Here is a 25158-nt window from a genome sequence, read left to right as displayed (position 1 = left end):
CTCTGCCATATCGTAGCTGGTTAAATGTGAGCAAGTAAGTTAGCTGTTCTCAGTTTAGTTTCTCCATCTGTAAAATGAGGGAAATATCTGTTATATTACATGCATAAAGTGATTAAAAAAATCAGTTGAAATTATATGCACGACGGCTCTTTGTACAGTCTAAAAGATGAGGAGATTAATGAGACTGGGTTGGTGATTTATTAGCTCAAGTGGGTAGTAAGATTGACCCTGTTCTGTGTCCACATAGAAACTCTAAGAAATACGCACGTTTGAAATAGAGGGACCATTTGGGGTAGGTGATATGCTCACATATCTAGTCCGTGAAAGTTAATCCTTCAGTGGTGTGCTGGAGCCAGCTTGTAGAAGCTCGTGAGAGTCAGTTGTTAAATTTTTAGGAATTTTGTAAACTGATTGCTAAAAATGGGATTCTTTGCTTGCTTTGTTTTTCTTTTGGCCATGTAGCATGTGGGATCTTAGTTCCTCAATCAGGGATTGAAACTGTGCCCCCTGCATTGGAAGCAGAGTCTTAACCACTGGACTGCCAGGGAAGGCCCAGAACAGTTACTATTTTAAATTAACTTATATAAATACATTTATTAAATAAAATAAAAACCAAAGCAGTGGTTACTCCATACTCTTCCCTTCATAATTATTTTGCTATCTATTCCTGAAGATTCTTTGCATTTGTTGTACACATATGGCTACAATATTTTATAATGGGATTCTCTCCGTAACTCCATATAAACTAACATTGGGCTAGTAGCTGGAAATTGACCCCAGTACAAGTGTGGATATTTGTATCATGGAGATTGATGCTTTTTTTTTTTTCTGGAGTGCTATCTGTTAAAATTCGCCAACACAAATTTAGTGATTAACTTATGATAGGATACAAAGGCTTTCCCCCATTACAAGAATACATATATTAGTAAAAATTTATCCCAATTTAGGAAAACAAAGTTCTAACCCCGACTTTAGGCCAGTAGTCATCTTCAGTCATTTCCAAGAAGGGACCATCTATTATTATTACCCCTGGTGACAGAGGGAGAGACATAGGAATGGAATTTGCATTATGTGCAATCTCAAGGCACACAGTTTGAAGTGCATGCATTTAGATATCATCTCTAAGAAAAAAAGAATAAACTTTCATGAGTAGAGACTGGCAGTCTATCGGAGGGAAAGCTGTTCTAGCTCATTGGTTCTTCACTAGAGGTGAATGTGACTCCAGGGACTCGGTGGCAATGTTTGGGGACATTTATGGTCGTCACTCCAGTTGGGGGGGGGCCTCTAGTGGGTAGAGACCAGGGATGCTGTTAAGCGTCCTGCAAAGCAGAGGACAGTCTCCCCACAAGGATCCACGAAGCCCCAAATGTCAATCGGTCCAAAGTTAAGAAACCCTGTTTTCCTTTTCCCTTTTACATTCTAGTCAATTGTTTCAGCATTTTGGATTCATCCCACAATCAATTGCCCCAGCAGTTTCTGGAGAATTTTTAAAGGGTTGAATCATTTTAATATCACAAGAAAAGAATAAATTCACATAAAAGAATAAATTCACAGAAAGGATGGATCATTTCACTTAATGATGTCTTTGCCTTTCACATAGCAGAAGCTCAATAAATATTTTTTAATTAAATGGATGAACAGATTAAAATATTGCTTTCATACAGATTTTAATAAATAACAGGAAAATGGCTACTTAGACATAGAACTTCTATTTGTCTTGAGTGAATCATTAAACGCAGGCTACATGCAGTTCCCTGTGAATGGATCCAAGAATAATGCTCTTTAAAAGAGAAAGCAAAGTAGCTATTATTTGCTGAGAGTGTAATGCTAATAAAAGCCAGCCATGAATCCAACCCCCAGATCTATTTAAAGAATTCAAAGAATGTCATGTGGCTTCAAGGTTAATGTGTAAGATTCACAGAAACTGAAAAATATCACTATGACAAAAAAAAAGTATGAGCTCTCTGCATGCCTTTAAATCAGAATGACACCCCAAGCCAGTTAATTATAAAAACAGCTAGTTTAACAGGTTTTCATATTTGCCTCCTGCCCTACCTTGCATTTAATCAATAAACCTTAAAGAGAAATAATGAAGAATGGGAAGCTGTGAACCAAATTCTCTTTATTGTGCACCCTCATGTCAAACAGTTGAGTTTTCCATCGGCAAATTGGGTGTTTCCGTAGTTTTGCCATCATAGAGAAATGGGAATAGTGGGAGAGGAATAACCCCAAACTGGATTTAATTATAGAGAGTGACAACAGTTGTGATTAGGTGGACTACAGAAAAAAGTCAAGAGAAGCACTAATAAGGAGGCTCATTCATCGTTGTCTTAACATAAAATCATGGACCCTTAGAAAAACAGATGTGATTAGAAATTTTTAAAAATCCCGTTTCTTTAGGTTTCAGCTGGGAAAACAGATGGTCCGAGAGGCTAAATAACTGGCCTGAGAACACAGAGCACAGCTCACCCTACAATGCAAACTCCTTAATTAACATAAACGTGCAAGACTTCTGGTGTCCCTCAGTCAGCACGAACTCAGACTTGACAGAGTCTCCTTTCTGCCTTTCTCAGAATAGTTGCCAGCCTGACTGGTTTGGGAGTTGTTTAAATATCTGTCCCTTCAACTGTATCATAATCCCCTCATTCGTCTTTATTCTCCAGCGTCTTGGACTCAATAACTACTGACTGAACCAGTCTGAGCTGAGCACAGGTTTCCCAATCACAGTCTGGTGCACTGGAAACTAGGATCACATGTCATTTGCCCTTAAGCTTTTTTTGCTTTTTTGTTCATATGCTTTTTCCGTGTGATGTTCTACAGATGTTATTCAAATCTGATACAATGCTACATTTAAACTCATCTGATTAGATTTCTTAAACGTGTCACAGTGATCTTTACACATCAAGTTGTTTTGCATTTTATAATGCAACTGGGTGAGGTCTGGGGATGTGTTAAACACCAAAACATATTTTTGTTAATTTTTATTTTCTTTTTGTTCTTTTTAGATAACTTTTATCTTATTATTAAAATAATGCATGTTCATTGTGGAAATGTTAAACATAGTAAAGGAATAAAATACATTAGTTTAGTTGCTCAGTCATGTCCAACTCTTTGCAACCCCATGGACTGCAACATGCCAGGCTTCCCTGCCCATCACCAACTCCCAGAGCTTGCTCAAACTCTTGTCCATTAAGTCGGTGATGCCATCCAACCATCTCATCCTCTGTTGTCCCCTTCTTTGGCCTTCAATCTTTCCAGCATAAGGGTCTTTTCCAATGAGTCAGTTCTTCACGTCGGGTGGCCAAAGTATTGGAGTTTCAGCTTCAGCATCAGGCCTTCCAATGAATATTCAGGATTGATTTACTTTAGGATGGACTGGTTGGATCTCCTTGCAGTCCAAAGGACTCACAAGAATCTTCTCAACACCACAGTTCAAAAGCATCAATTCTTCAGCACTCAGCTTTCTTTATAGTCCAACTCTTACATCCATACATGACTATTGGAAAAACCATATCTTTGACTCGACGGACCTTTGTTGGCAAAGTAATGTCTCTGCTTTTTAATATGCTGTCTAGGTTGGTCATAGCTTTTCTTCCAAGGAGCAAGTGTCTTTTAATTTTATGGCTGCAGTCACCATCTGCAGTGATTTGGGTGCCCCCCAAAATAAAGTCTTTCACTGTTTCCATTGTTTCCCCATCTATTTGCCATGAAATGATAGAACTGGATGCCATGATCTTCATTTTTTGAATGTTAAGTTATAAGCCAGCTTTTTCACTCTACTCTTTCACTTCATCAAGAGGCTCTTCAGTTCTTCACTTTTCTGCCATAAGGGTGGTGTCATCTGCATATCTGAGGTTATTGATATTTCTCTTGGCAGTCTTGATTCCAGCAATAATTGTACCATGCATTCTGATTTTATTAGTCCTTAGGAAACACTAGGAATGAACTTCCCTGGTGGCTCAGTGGTAAAGAATCTGCCTGTCAATGCAGAAGACATGGCTTTGATTTCTGGATCAGGGAGATTCCCGTGGAGAAAGAAATAGCAACCTACTCCAGTATTCTTGCCTGGGAAATCCCATGGACAGAGGAGCCTGGCGGGCTACAGTCCATGGGGTCCCCAAAAGAGTTGGATACGACTTAGTGACTAAACAATAACAAATGCTAGGAATTCAGTATAGCATCGAAGGTTACAGTTTGGAGAAGCATATTTGACTTAAGAAATTATCTAGGCTAGGCATCTCCTTGCTGGGGTTATTTTGCAGATGATATAACTGAGAAGGTAAGTGACTTGCCAATCTCATGCTAATAAGGGGTTGGAAAGGATATTGGAATACAGATTTCTAGTCTCCAGGAAATGGTTAAGAGAGAAGCACTAAAAAGCTAACAGTCTCTCTCTGGATGGACATTTATTCTATTAACTACAATAAGACACATGGTAAGTCCTAAGGGGCATTTTATTCCTCTAATATGTCTCTACTATATGTAGAATCTGATAATGCCACTATTAGAATTCATCTCTTTAAGAATAAAAGGAACCAAGGAACTAAAGAGAGGGTTGGAATAATCCATTAATTATATCCGTTAAGCTTCAGTTACAGCTAATAAGGTATATCACATGACCACAGTGTATGTGCTTGTTCTGAACAATAAAGAACAGGAGGAAAGATAAGAGTCGGGACTGAGATGTCCTTCAGCACTATGTAGGTAGTGGTGATGAAAGTCATTAAAAGAAAAATTGATTGAGGTATTTTTAGTAAACAAAAGAATTCACTGCTTTCCCGTCAGGAAGTGTATTGTGAATATAGTGAGTGCTGTCCAGCCTACTGGAAGAAAATGTTTCTTCGTGCTTCTCTTTAGACTAATTCTTTTCCTGTCACTTTACAGAAGAAAAAAAGATTGAAAACGATGGCCCTATTTCATCTGCTTCAAAAGAAACAGGCTGTTGCATTGTGCTTGGAACAGTTTACTCTTGGCCTTGATGTAAGTGTGAAAGGAAGACCATGTAATTGACCAGGCTGTCTCTGGGGAGGCAGCAAATACAGTGTTAAGAAGATGAGCAGGCATGAAAACAATGGCTCTTTGATAAAAGTAAATAATTTCTGCAGCTAACATGTTCTCGACTTATTTTCTTTGATACTGAGTTGCTTACTAAGACAATAGCAGAACCATAGGTAGCTTGTAGGCATTGCCTTTCTGATATTTTTATTTTGCATTATTGAAATTATAATCACTCATATTTTTATTTACATTTGGGTGGCACTGAGGATCTGTAACTTTTTATAATAATCTGGAGCATCCAATAGCTGACATATATCTGCAGTTTCTGAAGTCTGAAGACTGAACTAGAACGTTCTTGTGAACATCAACGTATTCAGTCACTCAGGCATGTCCGACTATTTGCAACTGCATGGACTATAGCCTGCCAGGCTCCTCTGTCCACGGAATTTTCCAAACAAGAATACTGGAGTGGGTTGCCGTTTTCTTCTCCAGGGGATCTTCCCGACCCAGGGATTGAACCCAGATCTCTTGCATCTCTGGCATTGGCAGTCAGAAGTTTTACCACTGCACCACCTGGTAAACATCAATATCAAATATCAAAATGGAAGTTTTATCTAAGACTTACCTGGTGGCTCAGCAGTAAAAATTCCACCTGCAATGCAGGAGACACAGGTTCGATCCCTGGGTTGGGAAGATCCCCTGGAGGAAGAAATGGCAACCCACTCACTCCAGTATTCTTGCCTGGAGAATCCCGTGGACAGAGGAGCCTGGCAGTCTCTAGTCCATGGTGTTGCAAAGAATTAGACATGATTGAAGTGATGTAGCATGCACACATAAACACAATAAAAATACCAGATTCCAAAATGAACATCAGACCACCGTACAAATTTTTTTTTTTTAAGTGTGTTGGCAGAGTGTGGTGGGGAGAGATGAGAGAAATATCAGTCTTAAAACTTCTAAATATTTCATCCTTGATAAGAGGATGCAAGTGTGGAATTTGGAAATCAGGAAGAGAGCGTTTTTGGAAGAGGTGTTTATTTGCTGTGAATGAATCCCACCCCTTCTACAACCCCCCATGGAGATAGGATAGGGAAGCCTGTCCTTCCAACATGCTTGGAACGGGCCTTCAACAGGACTTTCAAGAGCCTACTGTGGGAAAACTGCTTCAGGAAACAAAGGGCTCTGGTTGCTGACTCTCAAGGAAAGGGAGAGACACTGACTGGTTGGCTGCTTTGATGGTGGAGTGAAGATCAACTGCACTGGAGTGCCTCTTAAATGTCACCCTGGGGCCCTACTGTATCGCTCAGGGAGATCAGCTCAGTGCTCTGTCATGATCTAGAGGAGTGGGATGGGGGTGGGGAGGCGGGAGTGGGGTGTAAGAGGGAGTTTCAAGAGGGAGAGGATATATGTATATATATATATATGTGACTGATTCACTTCATTTTACAGCAGAAACTAACATAATGTTGTAAAGCAATTATTACTCCAATAAGATTTTTTTTTAAATCATTTATTCTTTTCATTAAAAAAAAAGTTTCCTTGGGTCTTGGCCAAGAGATGTCCTCGGAGGAAGCAACACACAGCAGCAGAGAGAGGCCAGAAGTACCTTTGGGGCTGAAGTAATCAGTGGGGACTGAATTCATTCATCCCGTGTAACAAGTGGCTTGGGAAAGATAAGCCTCCCAGTCATGGGAAATGGGGATACCTCTAACAATTACATGCCCCTCCAGGCACACACACGCAGACACACGAAACTAGATAACCATTCAGCTGTAAACACATGCCAAGCCTTTAAAAACTCAGATACTAAATCACTACCAGGATACCTAGCAGTAAGAATGTTGCTCCTCCGCTTACCTTTTCCTCCTCCATTTTCTCTGTTTTCTCTAATCTTAGGGTTCATAAGAAGACGAGAAGAGGGGTAGAAACCCAGGGTGGGAAAGCAGACAGGCAGTTTTCCCTCCTTCCTCAAATGCAAGTTTCTCCTTTGCCACAGGGTCGGGTTGGGGGAGGGAAAGAAACGTTCGGTTGAAAATGAAAAACTTGGTGTTATTATTTAGTTCAAAAGCATTTTATATCTTGATGATAGTGAGACTGAGTATTTTAATTATTAAAACAAGACCATGTTTTGAAGCTTGAAGTGATAAAAGAATTCTTTTTATTACTTAAGAGCATATAGAAGGTTTGAGGGGCCTGGCAGAGCGTTGATGCTGGGGCAGGGGAAGAATGAGGTCCTAGAGCAGATTTAAAGGGTAGAAAGAGGGACTTCCCTGGTTGTCCAGTGGTTAAGACTTCCCCTTTCAATGCAGGGGTTATGGGTTCAATCGATAGTCAGAGAGCTAAGATCCCATATCCCCAAAAGCCAAAATATAAAACAGGGGGAATATTGTAACAGATTCAATATGGACTTTAAAAATGGTCCATATAAAAAAAGAAATCTTAAAAAAATTAAAAACAAACAAAGGGCAGCGAGAACTTTTTAAACTTGATAATGTAATTCTTACCTATGTGGACTTATATACCACAAAAATATTTTTTTTCTATCTTTCCTATCCATTTTTAGAGAAGAAAGCTCAACTAGCATAAAAGCCCAATTCAAAACCCCATGGGTGTATTTGCATATTTAGGTCTAAGGCATAATCATGTAAGCACTGAATTATGGCATTCATCACTTCAAATGACAAGCTGTGGGTTTTTTTTTCCTTCTAATATAACAAATTAATTTTCCTTAGAAACTTTGGTTCAGGTTTTAAGGTTTTAAGCTTTCATCATGAAAAGATGACAGCATGGGAGATTAAAGTGTGTGATTCTTCTCAAGATGTTCTCAGCCCTGCAAACGATTCTGTGCATATTCAGGTTTCTTTCCTCTCTCATCACCTGTATTTCTCAATATGCTCTTTATATTCTGTAAGATTTTTTTAAAAGAAAAAGACTTCTGTGGTTGAAGGACATGTCAAAGAAGAGAAGATACAGTTTTAAATCAAAAGAAGTTTCATGATACGGCTTTAAAAGCTCATTTGACTTGTGGCCCATCTTTCCTCAAGGAAGCATTAAATAGCACTGTACAATAAGGCTGACAGTCTTTCTGTAAAATACAGGTGTTTTTCTTCCTGCTGTAAAGAATATGTATTTCAAAATGTTCGTATCAGCAGTTATAAAACCATATATATATATTTACTTCTTTTTCAATGTCCTCGAAAACTGTTCCTAATCATAAATATATTTTTCTCCACAGATTTTTTTTCCCCTTCCAGAAGCTTAGATGTTTCTTTGCATGACACCAGGACCAATGTCTTTTTTTTTATTATTATTATGTAGAGATGAAAAAGGAGGGCCATATCCCCAACAGGCATACAAAATTCTGAAGGCCCCTCTTTTTTCACTTTGTTTTGCAAAAAGGCCCTTCCTTTCAGGAAAGGCAATTTGTTATTCACAGTTTCCTTGTCCTCTTATTATCAAGGGACAAATTGTAGAAATTTTAAAGAAAGCTCTAGGCAATGTTTTCATTCCTGAATCTTTGGAGAGTTATAAAAGCAAATAGATTACTGAACCTACAGGAGAAACAATCGTGAAGTCATTACATTTAACTATAAGCAAAATTTCCTCTTGGATCATTAAGTTATAGAAGAAGAGAAAGATTGCCTTTTGAAATTCAGATAAAGCTAGATAACTTTAAGTCAAACAAGTAAAATATTACAATTCAAGGGTATTAACAGCAGTTTAGTTTAATAGACTTCTCCCAAATTTAAAACTTCCTTTACTGGGCTAATAGAGGTCCTACCTTTAAGAAGAAAATAAATAGAATGAACCAACAATTTAAAATTATAATGTGTTTTTTTATTCTCTTTATTTACATAAATTTTTAATTTTTAAAAATATTTACATTTATTTACTGGACTGTGCCAGGTCGGGTCTTATTTGTGGCATGCAGGATCTAGTTCCCTGGTCAAGGATTGAACCTGGGTCCCCTGCATTGGGAGCACAGAGTCTTAGCCACTGGACCACGAAGGAAGACTTTATATGAAATTTTTAAGTCCTCACAAAAGGTTTGAAAGAAGGAGGGAGCAAAAGATCACTCACTTTCTCTCTTCCCAACCATCTCCTTCCAATCTATGCCTTTTCCTCAGGCATATGTGTGTATGTGGGTGTGTGCGCTTTGGTTGCTCAGTCGTGTCTAACTCTTGGGAGCCTATAGAGTGTAACCTGCCAGGTTCCTCTGTCCATGGGATTCTCCATGCAAGAATACTGGAGCGGGTTGCTATTTCCTTCTCCAGGGGATCTTCCCAACCCAGGAATTGAACCCAGGTCTCCTGCATTGCAGGCAGACTCTTTACCAACTGCGCTACGAGGGAAGCCCCTTTCTTCAGGCATGGGGGTTGCTTAGCGTGCAGCCCCTGTCTCACAAGAGGAGTGTCTGGGTAACCTGGTCCTGATCAGACCAAAGCCATTGACCCTCCCACTCTCTCTCCTCCAACCTGGTCTCAGCTCTTGACTTTTGGTAATTGTTTCAGTTCAATCCCTAGGACCTGACTGACTTATTGATGGGTAAAGAGCCTCCTTTCCCTCTGGTTGTTCTAGCCCCCTTCTACTACCTCCAGACCCCTTGTTCAGAACCAAACGGACTCTAAGACCTAGACCTCCCTCTGGCTTCAGTCCATAAGGCAGGCACTCCTATCGGGTGGGCCTAAATCCCTCGGAAACCCAAGGGTCTGCATGAGTTTCCTTCCAGTCCTTTTCTAGTATCTTTTTTCCTCCATAGTCACAGGACACTCCCACACATTTGAATAGCCTGTCTTTTTCTTTAAAGTTACATTATAAGCATTTAATATCATCTCTATAAACATCATTTTTAATATAAGAAAATACTCTCCAAATGGTATATAACAATTTATGGGGTCATTCTGCCACAAGAGTGAATATCTGTTCTTTCTTCTCAGCATCTCTCTTTCCTCTCTGGAAATGCCACTCCCCCTCTGGATAAGATTTTTTTTCTTAATTTTATTTATTTATTTATTTCTATTTTCTGTGCTGGGTCTTCGTTGCTATGCAGGCTTTTCCTTAGTTGTGGAGAGCAGGGGCTGCTCTCTAGGTGTGGTATGCAGGCTTCACATTGAAGTGGCCTCTCTTGCTGTGGAGTATGGGCTCTAGGACTTGCGGACTTAGTTGCAGTTTATGGGCTCAATAGTTACAGCTCTCGGGCTCTAGAGCACAGGCTCAGTAGTTGTGGGACACAGGCTTAGTTGCTCCAGGGCCTGTGGGATCTTCCCAGAACAGGGATTGAACCCAAGTCTCCTGCATTGGCAGGCAGATTCTTTACCACTGAGCCACCAGGGAAGCCCATGGATAAGATTTTGTTGACCACAATATTTTCATTCCTCATTTTGCCTCATTAAGAGATAAACAAATAACCCAAGCCAGGCCAGTTAGATATGTTTTCCAGATAGTATTGAGCAAAATATCACCCCATTCAAAGTTTGGTTGATGAGCCAACAACTTAAAATGTATTTTTGTTATTCTCCTTATTTACATAAACTTTTAATTTTTAAATTAAAAACTGTGACTGACATTGGATCATTCTCTTTTTCTTTTCATGTTTTAGGACTTACTTTTTGAGGGGGTGTTGCATATCTTTTAAAATTAATTTTTATTGGAGTATAGTTGCTTTATATTGGAGTATAGGGCTTCCTTGGTGGCTCAGACAGTAAAGAATCTACCTGCAATGCAGGAGGTCTGGGTTCAGTCCCTGGGACAGGAAGATCCCCTGGAGAAGGAAATGGCAACCCACTCCAGTATTCTTGCCTGGAGAATTCCATGGACAGAGGAGCCTGGCAGGCTACAGTCCATGGGGTCATGAAGAGTCAGACATGACTGAGTGACCTACACATTTACATTTACATAGTTGCTTTACAATGTCGTGTTAGTTTCTGCTGCAGAGGAAAATGAATCAGCTATATGTTTACATACATCCCCTCTCTTTTGGATTTCCTTCTCATTTAGGTCACCTCGGAGCCCTGAGTAGAGTTCCCTACGCTGTACAGTCGGTTGAAGTTAGGTCATCCTAATCACAGCATCCCTGAGAAACATCATCTGATAACTTAGATCCCTGGAGTTACCCTGGTTCCTATCCTTCCTGATGCCATTGATTTGAGAAACTACCCAAACTTCTCAATATTCTTTTTTGTTAAGATTGTTAGAGTTGTTTTCTGTTCTTGCAACCAAGGAATTCCAAATGGTAAACTTGTTGCTAGGCATCTTTAGTTATTTTTACTATTTCGAATACTTCTCTGATAAACATTCTTTGTATGCAAGCTTGTATGTCTATCTAATGGCTTTTTACATATTCTAAGTAATCTCCTAGAGGTGGAATTACTTAGTCAAAAGATATGAACATTTTTCTGATTCTTAATATAAATTACTTAAATGTTTCTTAAGAGGATTATGCCAATTTACATTTTGTATATGTTACTGAAAGTACTACTGAAAGACACTACAATAATCTGTTTCTCTGTTCAGAAGGACCTTGTAATAGATAATATGTTGAAAGCACTCAATGTAGGACCATCGAGTGCTTTCAGTTTAACTTTTAAACAATTTTATTAAGTTGTTTATGAGATTGTAAAGCATTATGGCAAAACAGGCATTTATAGGTTGATCTGAACCAAAATAGGATAGTAAACAGATTGCCTTTTAAATGAACTTAAATCTGTTAAAAAGATGGACACTTACTGAACGTTTGATATACACTTTGCAAATGGCTTTGCATTATTCCATGTACTTCTCAAAATGACATTACTACTATCCCTATCTTATAGACAAGGAAAGAAAGACTTAGAGAACTGATTAACTTTCCCACAGGTTGTACTAGGGCCAGAATCTAAATCCATGTGACTCTTAACCCCACTATAAAACTGAATCTCAATCGTCTTTTCCTATAGAACCTGGGTCAGAAAACCAGGTTGGACTCCTGATTCTACCACATAGTAATTGGATAGCCTTGGGGAATTCACTCAACTTCTGTGAATCTTAGTTTTCTAATCTATACAGCTGAAAGAGTCATACCTTCTCTACTTACCTCATAGGATTTTGTGAAACACATAGAGATTATGTGGGAAAGTGCTCTGCAAGTGTAAAATATTAGCACGATTGCTTAGAGCAGTGAGCATCATGGAGAAATCTCTCAGACCTCTGCAGGAGATCATGAAGAGTAACTGGGGCCTTGGGATACCCACTCCTCTTTTTCTGCCTCGTGTTTTGAAGCAGTTGCGATACCTACACAAGTCTAATAGATGAAAATGAGCTATCATCTGGAGTGGGAGATGGTGTAAGTGTGACCACAGTAGGCTTCCTAACACTTCATAACTGAATAAGGAGACAGACCTACTGACCTGTCATTGACAGACCTGGACACTTTGTGTCTCTCTCACGGGGCAGCCTCTTCCTGCTTGGTGATGGAGGAGAAAACTGGCCAAAGACGGGCTACCCCAAAGAGCAGAGTGTGGATGGCCCTGAGCCACAGCTGGGCAGGTCCTCCTTACTGAGTCAACAATCACATCGCTCAGTCTGGACAAAGTCAGTGGGTGGACATGGAGACAGAAGGGGCAAGAGTTCCTCCCCATTTTACCTCCTGGGTGTCTTTATGGGCATACGGAAATCTGAGGTTTGGGAGAAGAAAGTTTCCCTCTTAACAGTGAAGAATCACATCCTTATTAGTAATAGGAAAACAAGGATCAGAGGGTATCTTTCCTCAACTCTTTCTGCCTCCCACGTGGCTGAGCTGATGGGAGCCATCTGTGGCGGCTGCATATGATTTTGTCAACTTTATAATTCCACACCCACTCCCTAACTCCCCACCATGTGGCCTTCAAATTGTTCCTTTAAAAAATAAAATGTGTTCCTTCTCCTATGAAATACAGACCATTGTCAGGATGCTTGCGTTGTTCACTCTCTGATGTAACTCCCGGACAGCATTTGGGCCTCCTGCTTTCTCTGTGGGGTCCCCTTCAGGTCCAAGCTTGTGCCAGCCTCCTCTGGGCAGCAGAAGCACGTGGAAGGGGCACAAGGACACAGGAACTGACTGGGGTTTTGTGGTTCTGTGTCATGGATCCCTGGTCCCATCAATAGTGCTCAATAAAGCCACCAGGCCAAGCGTTCCCTTCTGCATACTAGTGGCTGGATCAGATTTCTCAGTACAGAAGTACTTTTCAGGCAGTCAGTTTTAGAATGTTAGTCTTGGTTCTTAAGTGGTTAAAATCCCCAGCTGGTCTCTTATCTGGGTCCAGAGAAATCTTAGTTATGGCTGAGATGCTGCTATGACATTTTTGCCCTTAATATACACAAATCTTCTTCCCCCTGAGTCTTAGCTCCCTGAGTCAATTATATCTGATCAACTGTCTCTTTCAAGTCTCCAAGAGTGACATGTACGTATTCTACCAGGTTTAGAGGACAGGAGAACTTCTACATGTCTCTCTCCTGGCTCCCTTTTCTTTCTTACTGCCTCCCTACCAGTAAGACCCTTCTCTTCACCTTCACCACCTTGATGGCCACTAAGGAGGTCTTCTAGGGCCACCCTAGTTCCTGTCCATCCAGAGATCTGTTGTTCAACCCTTTCTCCAGTTCTATGACCTGCCCTTCCACCATATTCCTATTTTGGCTTAAGTTAACCAGAGTCTTCTTGCAACCAAAAGACTAATAAAACACCAGTCTGTAGCAATCTATGTTGCTGCTGAATTTATGCAGCTTTTCTTGTTGAGTGTATGTCTGTGTGCATGTCTTTTCTCCCCAGGTAGAACGTGGTCTTCTCAAGGATGTTGGGCCATGTTCCATCCATCCAGAGATGTTGCATGGCCCCTGGCAGTGCCTTTGACAAACAAAGTGTACAACAGACATTGATTTGCTTGTTCCGTTTTCTCCTTCCTTATCTCCAGCTACTCCCCACTCACATCAAACATCTCCACAGAGTACCAGAGAAATAATTAGCTTCACCTGAAGCTCTGGTTCCATCCCTGCAGCAGCTAAAGGAGAACCCAGAGAGGAAAATGTAATCCTGCCATGGTATCAGGCCCTCGGTTTTCTGAGGCCCCCTGGCAAGTAGCAGAACTTGCCTCCTGAGAAATCTGTACGCAGGCAAGAAGCAACAGTTAGAACTGGACATGGAAAAACAGACTGGTTCCAAATCAGGAAAGGAGTACATCGAGGCTGTATATTGTCACACTGCTTATTTAACTTATATGCAGAGTACATCATGTGAAATGCCAGACTGTATGAAGCACAAGCTGGAATCAAGAATGCCGGGAGAAATATCAATACCTTAGATAAGCAGATGACACCACCCTTATGGCAGAAAGTGAAGAAGAACTAAAGAGCCTCTTGATGAAAGTGAAAGAGGAGAGTGAAAAAGTTGACTTAAAACTCAACATTCAGACTACATGGTATCTGGTCCCATCCCTTCATGGCAAATAGATGGGGAAACAATGGAAACACTGAGAGACTATTTCTTGGGGGCTCCAAAATCACTGCAGATGGTGACTGAGGCCATGAAATTAAAAGATACTTACTCCTTGGAAGAAAAGCTATGACAAACCTAGACAGCATAATAGAAAGCAGAGACATTACTTTACCAACAAAGGTCTGTCTAGTCAAAGCTATGGTTTTTCCAGTAGTCATGTATGTATGTGAGAGTTGGATGATAAAGAAAGCTGAGTACCAAAGAATTGATGCTTTTGAACTGTGGTGTTGGAGAAGACTCTTGAGAATCCCTTGGACTGAAAGGAGATCCGACCAGTCCATCCTAAAGGAAATCAGTCCTGAATATTCATTGGAAGGCCTGATGCTGAAGCTGAAACTCTAACACTTTGGCCACCTGATGTGAAGAACTGACTTATTCAAAAAGACCCTGATGCTGGTAAAGACTAAGGGCAGGAGGAGAACGGGACGACAGAGGATGAGATGGCTGGATGGCATCACTGACTCAATGGATATGAGTTTGAGCAAGCTCTGGGAGTTGGTGATGGACAGGGAAGCCTGGCATGCTGCAGTCCATGGGGTCACAAAGAGTCGGACACAACTGAGTGACTGAACCGAACTAAACTGAACTGTGGGGGCTATTTTTGATCATCTTCTCTTCAGTGCACACTGTGGACCCACTCTGGACTCTATGCAGGGAGTAAATTGCTAGAGTTTAGGAGCCAGATGTAGGCAAAATTATTATTTTACTCATAGCAATATAAATATTGAGTACTCTGGTGTGTGTTTATGGTAAGCCCATCTTTCTTGGTGTGAGGGATAAAGAAAAAGTGAAAACTAGACTATCATGTATATTATTCAGAACTCTCTGCTTGCAAGTAACAGATACTCAGTTCAAACCAACCCGAGTCATAAAGGAAAATATATTGGCTCACATAACATTATCACAGAGAGGCCAGGGTGGATCAGGCCTCAGGGACAAAAGACTGGGATACTAGGATTAATCCAGAGTGGATTGCCCACCTGCTCCAGAGTGGGTAGGGTGATAGTGGAGGCTTCTTAAAGGAAGGGGTGTATGCTAGGGTGGGGGTGAGCAGACAAGGGTAAAGGCCACCAATACCATTTTTTAAATGGTGCTTTTGGTGTCTACTTAAATTGTGCAAATACTTCCAACAAGTAGCACACAGGGAAAAGAACACGGGGACTATACTTGTGGTTGCTGTTCTTGTATCTTGAGCCCTGTGATGGCCTTGAACAGCTCAGTCACTGCCTTGCTTGAGGCTATGCCTGTGTGCATGCTAAGCCACTTCGGTCGCGTCCAACTCTTTGTGACCCTATGGACTGTAGCCCACCAGGCTTCTCTGTCCATGGGATTCTCCAGGCAGGAATCCTGGAGTGGGTTGACATGTTGCCTGTAAAAAGCTTCTACAAAGTGGTTCCCATGCTGGGTTCCTCATATGGTTCTGCCCTTTCCCTGTACCTTTATACTAGCGAGCGCCCTCATTTCCTGACCCCTGGGGCTGATGACTTGTTGGCATGAACTGCCTAACTTTGCTTTTGTTTTCATCCTGGGGGGCAGTCTTCAGATTACCTTAAACCAAATGAATTGTAGCAAACGGGGCTAGTCTCCCCTGCTCCAACTGGGCCATGCCCCGACTTGGGGAGCATGCTTAGGTCTAGCTTAAGTCAAGCATTCCTGGATAGGGAAAAACCTAGTTCATTGTAGACATTCTAAAATCTGATTATTCTTGATACGTAGTAAAAGTTATTCACACTTTGAAACTAAAACATGACCCCACTAAAAGCAACACCAGCCAGATTGCCCCTGAAGTGTTTTTCATTCAGTCGTGTCCAACTCTTTGCGACCCCATGAACTGTAGCCTGCCAGGCTCCTCTTTTCATGGAATTCCCCAGGCAAGAATACTGGAGTGGGTAGCCATTCCCTTCTTCAGAGGATCTTTCCAACCCAGGGACTGAACCCGGGGCTCCTGCATTGCAGGTGGATTCTTTACCATCTGCCCCTGAACTGTAGGGAGGGCTAAATATGGAATGTTCTGGAGAGCAGTATTTTGGACACATAGTGTATTCTCCAAAAGGTTTGCTTAGGGTACAGCACTGGAAATTAACACTCCTATGTCTGTCATATCCATGGGGTTGGTCTCATGCAACACAGCTTCAGAAGTGAAACCAATCTCTTCTGTTTGGCCAGCCTTCCTCCCTTCAGAAGTCAACTGTGGTATCTGCTGACTCTCCACAGGAAAAGCAGTGCCTGGATCCTCAAAACCATCACTTGGAGTAGTAAGTAATCCTGACAGTCCCAGAAAGCATTCAGTGTTCGAGCTGCAAGACCTGTGATAGATCATGGGAGTGAAATGAGAAAGCTGAGCTCTTCAGATCAACCTTGTTTTTACAAGTTCCCTCATTTTATTGCATAGTTATTCTGAATCCACTGATAATTTGTACAATTTTCTTGTAAGTCATTCATGCACAATTCTATCTCATTCAGCACTTGGCTTTGCTAATACATATGTATTAATGAGAGCTGTGTTTCTCAAGTGTAAATGTTTTATATGTGTTATGGCTCTTGGCTGACATGCAAAGGCTATTGAGTACTGTGATACCAAGATCTTTTCTCTACACATGTCAAGAATTCATGGGATTGCTGAGATAGACTGATTTATCCATTTCTATGCTCACATGTAACAAAGGCATCATCAGCTCAGGAAACAAAAATAAAATCCATACAGTTAAACGAACAGACTGACTTTCCCTAATACAAAAATAAGACAAAAGAAACTGTATGAAAGAAAGTATTTCTTTAATCAGGTTATTGAGAGTCTCTCTCTCTCTCTCTCTCTCTCTCTATATATATATATATATATATATTTATGATGAGAACTATCTTGATTCCAGTGGTCAGTGATAGTCTCTCTGACCTGTTGTATTTACATAGAATGGTGGCTTTGCCATAAAATCTCATCTAGCGTGAGCACTGAAATAAGTGCCCTGGCTTGCTTTTAAAAGCACTCTGGATTATATTTTAATCTGTCAGTGAATGAAAGAGAATAAACAAATCCCTCTGTGAGAATACCCCTTCCATCCTTGGGGAAGTCATTCTGCCAGAGTTCTATCTATTAATAGTGTTGTTACCTTTTCTAATTCATTACATGTTTTCCCAGACCCTGACACTGCTCATTTTTCTCTCATTTGGGATCAACTTAAATACATGGAATTAAGTGTTCAACTTCTTTTTATTTTTTCATTATTTGAGTTTCAGGTATATGGCAATATAGTTCAAAATTTGTAAACAAAAGTTCAGCTTGCCTTCCAGGATATACTCAGCCTTATGGCAAAGATCTAGGGAAGGAACTTAAATTTCTGCAGAATCTCTATCATCTCTTCCATCACTCAGATTCATTCAATTGCTTATTCTGTCCCCACGTTCTGGAAGACAGGCAAGAAGAAAATGCTCCTACTCCATTTTCTGTACTGGAAAATGTGTTTGTGGCAAAACTGACTTTACAAAGGTACATTAATGCTGGATGACATTAAGGACCTTCTATAGGTTATTTCCTTAAGCACACACACACACAATATTTCTGCAAAATAATGGTGATGGCAATTTACAGACTGAACCAGCTGTTTCCCAAGAATGTTTTATCCAGTATCCTCCATAGACAGTGAAGGCAAAAGACTTAGGTTGGAAAAGTACATTAGTTTTTGATTAAAGACTGGAAGAAGGCCAGTTAAATTTTTAAATCTGAATGAGCTTGCTGACTCAGGCTCCTTAGCAGCATAATGGACAGACAGTCCTCAAAGCTTTCATTAAAAAGGTTTCTGGTAACTGATGTCTAGAGAAATGAGTTGAAATACAATTCACTGAACTGCTCAGCTTTCATCTAAAACAGAATATATAATCTCAGAGGAGTCAACTAGTCTCTTGAAATTTTTAAGTGAAATTAAATTTAAAGAAGCTAGAGCTTAAATATTTTGAAGAAAGGAAGGCTCCAGTAGCTTCGTGACTGTATCATTTTTTCCTTTGGCATCCTGTATTTAATTGCTTATTGCATTTTGTGTACAGCTGGAGTCACTGATCTGCTGATAACAAAGTCTGGAATCATTGGTGGGAGGTTCTCAGGATGTTTCTGATTTGATTTGAATTTTATTTTAAATTTTGAGCTCTCTGTGAACGATGCTTTCTATTTTTTGTCTTTTTAATCCTCAGTAGTAGAAACAAACCATCTTTGCAGAAATATCCTGGGAGCTTGGCTACAAAAAAAAAAAAAAAACCAACTGGAACTACCCTGACCTTGGAGATGGTTTCATAAATCAGGACAAATAACTCTCATGGGCTTCCCTGGAAGCTCAGTCAGTAAAGAATCTGCCTGCAGTGCAGGAGACCCAGATTCGATCCCCGGGTCATGAAGATCCCCTGGAGAAGGAAATGGCAACACACTCCAGTATCCTTGCCTGGAAAATCCCAGGGACAGAGGAGCCTGGTGGGCAGCAGTCCGTGGGGTCGCAAAGAGTCAGGCACATCTGAGCAACTAACACACATAGGCTATAACGCAAGGTCTGTCAGCTCTCCTCTGCAATGAATGACCCTAGAGGAAAAGGTCTCCCTTCCGTTTCTCACCACAGAATGTAAATGATATTAATAGCCTCCTTTCCTATGGTATCTTTTTAAATTCATGAGATTACGGCAGCTTTTCTGGAAGGTGGCTACCACAGAGGCTACTTTAGAAAACAGCAGAATTCTTTGCAGTCCACTCTGAGCTGAAGACTCCTTGAATAACTCACCTTCCCAATTAGGTTGTGAGCTCCTTAAGTCAGCCCCCCATCTCCTACTCCTCCCTGATCGCCTCAGCCACTTCCGTGCCACAAGATTCCAGCCATCTGTCACCAAGCCATCTTAATCCTTTCTCTGAAATTCCTTTTTGAATATCTGCCAGTTTCCAAAGACCACTGTTGTCTCTTGAAATCAGCCTTACCAGCCCTATTTGTACCATGTGACACATTTGGAGGCGATAACTGATTGGAACACTGATGGATACTGGCCACTAACTGAACCAATCAAATTCTCTCTCTTGGATTTTGAATTGAGATTCAGAAACAGCCATTTAGTCTCTGCATGAGGGTAGAACTGAAACATAAACTCAGAGCTGGAGGAACAGGAGATGCTAAGAAGTGGAGAGAGATGGCGAGGAAGTCAGCCTGCATAGAGAGTGAAGTAGCAAAGAAGCAGATATGACTTCAGAGAAGCCTGATACCTTTCTGGTTAGATTCTAGCCAGTTCAGAGGCCCAGATGCTTTGCCTCTGGGAGCATCATGATCTGCTTGCATAAATCTTTAATACATCCCTTTCCACCCCCTTTGCCTGTTAGTTTAAGTTCATTTGCTCTTGAAACCAACAATTCTAAATGATATAAAAATATCTGTCATGCAGAAAGTAGAATGGTGGTAACTAGAGGCTGTGAGGAGGGGAAAACGGGAAGTTGATGGGTATAGTTTCAATTTTTGCAAGTTGATAAAGTTGGATATGGGTTGCACAGCAATGGGAAAGTATTTAAGACTACTGAACTGTATACATGAAAATGATTAGGAAGGTAAATTTTATGTATATTTTTTTAACAAGAAAAAAAAAACAGTTTAAAAATATGTTATAGTCAGGTTCCTTGTCTTCCTCACTACTACAGTCTTATTCAGGTTCTGTTGCCCCAAGTATGGACAATTGTCATTACCAAATTAGTCTCCCCTCCTCCATCCCCTTAAAGCTGATCCCTAGCAATCTACCCTATTTGCATGGAGCAATTTATATTCCTCAACCTGCACTCAAATTGTGCCTTTCTCCCAATATACAGGCTTTCATGGCTACTCATTGAATTCAGGATCAAGTTCCACTCCCCAATATGGTAAACAGGACCTAGGGGACCTTTCTGAGCTTCTGACCTACTGATTCCCAATAGTACTTAAGCAATTTCCCCACCTTGAATATCTTCCTCTGCTGATCACATCTTCTCTCTCATTCAAAGCCCATTTCCAGGCCCACCTCTTCCATGAAACATTTTCTGACCACTCTATTTCTCCAGGGACATTTGTTAGTAGAATCACACTGCTTAGTACTTAAATGCATGGTTTCTTATGTATCCAAACTGTTCATTTGCTAGTTTGCAAAGTGTTTGATGATAGGGACTGAGTCTTATATTGTTTGATTTTTCCTAAATTACCTACAGAGGATGAGATGGTTGGATGGCATCACTGACGCAGTGGACATGAGTTTGAGCAAGCTCTGGGAGATGGTGAGGGACACAGAAGTCTGGTGTGCTGCAGTCCGTGGGGTCTCAAAGAGTGGGACATGACTGAGTGACTAAACAACAACCTAGCAGATGCCATACTCTTCATAATGCTTGTTAAATAGAATCAGAAGCAACGAAGGACTGCTTTACCAGCTTGCCTCTTCAGGACAAACACCTGTAGAGAAGTAGTAGAACCATGTATTGAACACTCAGTATTTGTCAGATACCATGCCAAGTGTCTTACATGGATTATGTGAAGTGTTTAGTTGTTCAGTTGTGTCCAACTCTTTGTGACCCCATAGACTGTAGCCCGCCAGGCTCCTCTGTCCATGGAATTCTCCAGGCAAGAATACTGGCATGAGTAGCCATTTCCTTCTCCAGGGGATCTTCCTGACCCAGGGATCAAACCTGGATCTCCTGCACTATAGGCAGATTCTTTACTGTCTGAATCACCAGGGAAACCCTACATGGATTATAGACCTCATTTAATCATTCCAAAAACCCTATCCAATAGAAATGATGATTATCCTCCTTTCACAAATGAGGAAATGCAGGCACATGCAGGTAAATAACTTGTCCACGATCATATCAGTAGGAGGCAGAATGATGATTCTGAACTAAATCTAGTTGGCTCAGAATTTCTTAAACCTGTGTTCTTTATACTCTATCACCACACACTTCATACTCTATTGTTATTGCTAGCTTTCTTGCCTGATTTTCCTATGAATTATAACTTCCTCAGGGGGAGGAATCTTGTCTTAATATGTGGTAGAGGCTCACTAGAAACCTATCAAAGAATGGAAAGATAAATTGCCTGTCTCATGTAGGAAGGGAGAGAGAGAAGCAACTAGGGGAGAAGAAACTTTGGGGCAGAGCTTGTCCTGTTACTAAACTTGGCAAGATTCAGTCTTGCAAGGGGCTTGGCTAGAAAACCCTGGCTCATCTCTCTGAACCACATTCCCAATGTCATTGATCCCTCTCCTCTGGGGAGTTTTCAATCATGTGTTCACTGTGTGGGTGATAGTTGATAATAAATATTCTCTTGCCCTGGTCTCTTTGGCCAGGGTTCCTTGGCTTCCAGCCTGCACCCTGCTTGCTTTAAACAGATAGTACATGGCCTTCCTTTCTGCTGGCAAATGCTGAAATTTGGCCTCTCTTAGCCACCAAGTCTCCAAATCAAAAGAAAAAGATGGGATTCCCTGCTTAGGCCTGCCTACCCTGTACCCCTGACCAGTTATCCATGGGGGCTGTAGAATATGGGTGGTGACATAGTTTTAAGGATGAGTAAGCAGTAGCTACAGGCTTCCCAGGTGGTAAAGAACCTGCTTGCCAATGCAGGAGATGTAAGAGACGTGGGTTTGATCCCTGGGTCAAGAAGATTCCCTGGAGGAAGGCATGGCAACTCACTGCAGTATTCTTGCCTGGAGAGTCAAATGGACAGAGGAGCCTGGCAGGCTACAGTCCACGGGGCCACAAAGAGGTGGACAAGACTGAAGTATGCAGGCACACCAGGAGTAGCTACAATCCCTGAAATTACATTGTTGGAAATTATTCCTTTGGTTTAAGAGTCTCCTCTCTCTCCCCTCCTACCCCCTTACATCCCTAGTACAGATAGTAAGGTCGTGATAAGTTTTAAATGTTTTAATACATACACGTGCCTAGCACCGTACCTCCACTCAATAAATAGTAATTACTGTTGTTGGTGCAGTTGTTATTATAACCAATGTGTGTGAGTGTTAGTCGCTCAGTGGTATCTGAGTCTTTGCAACACCATGGACTATAGCTCGCCAGGTTCCTCTCCATGGAATTCTTCAGGAAAGCACACTGGAGTTGGTAGACATTCCCTTCACCAACAGATCTTCCTGACCCAGGGATCAAACCTGGGTCTCTTGCATTGCAGGTAGATTCCTTACCGTGTGAACCACCCAGGAAGCCCACTATTTTCAATTGCCCAGTAGTGTCATAACCTGGGAAAAGCAGCACATTAAGCCAGGATTAGCCATGAGCTACCTAGAGGGGATGAATTTACTAGCCTTGTCATGCCATTTCCCCAATGGATGGTTCATCAAGATGAGAAACAGACAGAAAAGACTTACTGTAAATCTGGAGTCTGGAAATGAGGAATGTTGGGTATTTCAGGTGCAGTGTGAGGAGACAGGAGAGACGCAGGCAGGGGGAGTGAGAACCCTTTGGCTAATTCAGGCTAGTTCAAGTCAAAGAAAGCTTATCAGAAGGGTAACTGCGGGGAAGCAGGTATCTCCTCTCATTTCCAATTCTCTGAATTCCACAAGGCTTTATATTCTCTCTTTCTGTAAACAGGCTTTTATCCATGATGGTGATGACAACCAACAATATATCTTTCTAGATCTGTGACCAAAAGTGCAAGACTGTTTTCCTCCTGGCTTCAAATTTTGAAGAGAATCCCAGGCCAGAACTTGCATTGACTCAGCCTGTACATGTCCCACCCTGGCTTCTGAGAGGGAGAGTTCAACCAGCATTGGTAGTTCCACAAGACTCACAAGAACAGAGCAAAGTAGGAACTAGTTAAGCAGAAAACAGCAAACCTCCCCGGAGTTTATAGTATGTGAGTCTAGGAGAGCAGATATCCAGAGCCGATGTGGCCTACACATCTTCTTTTAGGCAGATGAAAAATCCACATTCTTCCAGCTAAAAATATTTCCATATTCTTTGTGAGTAGTTTCCATGGAGAGGCGAGCTTCGTGGGAGAGAAGGGAGAAGGCAACTCAAGCTGTTTCTCTTTGGGAGCACCTACCTCCTCCTGCCAGTCTAGTCCTGTCCTTCCCCCAGTCCACATGTCATTCCTTACCCTTGTGGCTTCTGAACTTTTTCTCTTCTCTTTGCCTACTGCTTATGTTCCCTTCTCTAAAAGTGGCTCTATCGAGAGGGAGATTAGTCAAGTGGGCTGGTTTGAGGATCCTCATAATCATAAACCTGGAAAAGAAAATGTCAGACACTTTAATAGTTCAAGATATAAAACATGGCGGACAAAGCAAACTGCAGGCTTTCTCATTGCCCACAGAATAATGGACCCGGCAAGGAAAGAACATGCTGAAGGCTAGTACTTTACAGCAACTGCCGTTGGTGTTCAGTCGTTAGGTTGTGTCCAACTCTTTGTGACAACATGGACTGTCCAGGCTCCTCTGTCCTTCACTCTCTCTCACAATTTGCTAAAATTCATGTCTATTGAGTCGGTGGTGCTATCCAACCATCTCACCCTCTGTCACCCTCTTCTCCTGCCCTCGATCTTTCCCAGTATCAGGGTCTTTTCCAGTGAATTGACTCTTCACATCAGGTGGTCAAAGTATTGGAGCTTCAGCTTCAGCATCAATCCTTCCAAAGGAAATCAGGGTTGATTTCCTTTAGAATTGACTGGTTCTATCTCCTTGCAATCAAAAGGACCCTTGAGAGTCTTCTCTAGCATCACAATTCAAAAGCATCAATTCTTTGGTGCTCAGCCTCCTTTATGGTCCAACTCTCACATTTGTGCTTGACTACTGGAAAAACCATAGCTTTGACTATATGGACCTTTGTTGGCAAAGTGATGTCTGCTTTAGAATACACTGTCTTTTGTGATTCATCCAGCCCAGGATTTCACATGATGTACTCTGTGTATAAGTTAAATAAGGAGGGTGACAATGTCAGTTGTAGCAATGTCGGATTTTATCTGGGAAGACCACGGTAATGGGGGAAAGAAAGAAACAACATCGTCTTTTTTTTTTGGCTGCATTGCATGTGGCATCAAACCTGCACCACTGCATTGGAAATTCAGAGTCTTAACCACTGGACCGCCAAGGAAGTCCCTGACATCAAGTCTCCAGAACAGTGTTTATAGATTAGAGCAAAGGTTAAATAATGAGAGAAAAACAAATGAAGTACAGTTTCACTGGCTGTTTGATTGGGCCCAGCATGGGCTGTGTCTGTGATAGTGCTGTTGACCTGAAGATACTGGACACTGTCCTTTCCTGGCAAGGGCCTGGTTGAGAGAGAAACAATCACACTTATATAGTCCACAAAGCATTTTCCTAGTTTAATCCTCTCAACCAGTTTGAGGAGCAGTAATCATATTCCCATTTCACAGAGGGAGAAACTTCAACGAGAGCCCTTGGCTGGCGAGTTTGGAAAGCAGAGCATTAGCTAGCTCTTAACTCTAACGCACAGAAGCACCTGCCAGACTTCTAAAATGGATGTTCCTCTTCTCGACTTCCAGAGTGTGCGATTGAGTGACTGATTTGGGAAGGACCTGGACGCTTGAGTTTTGTCCTGCATCCTAGGTGATTTTAAACCACCAAATATACTTGTGAAACACTGTCCTAGGCCCTAGCTGAGGTGGATGTGTGAGAAACTGAAGCACACAAATGATGTGACAAAGTTATTTAACCTT

Source organism: Cervus canadensis, chromosome 8 (assembly GCF_019320065.1).
Source record: "Cervus canadensis isolate Bull #8, Minnesota chromosome 8, ASM1932006v1, whole genome shotgun sequence".
NCBI lineage: Eukaryota > Metazoa > Chordata > Mammalia > Artiodactyla > Cervidae > Cervus > Cervus canadensis.
This window is presented reverse-complemented; position numbering follows the sequence as displayed.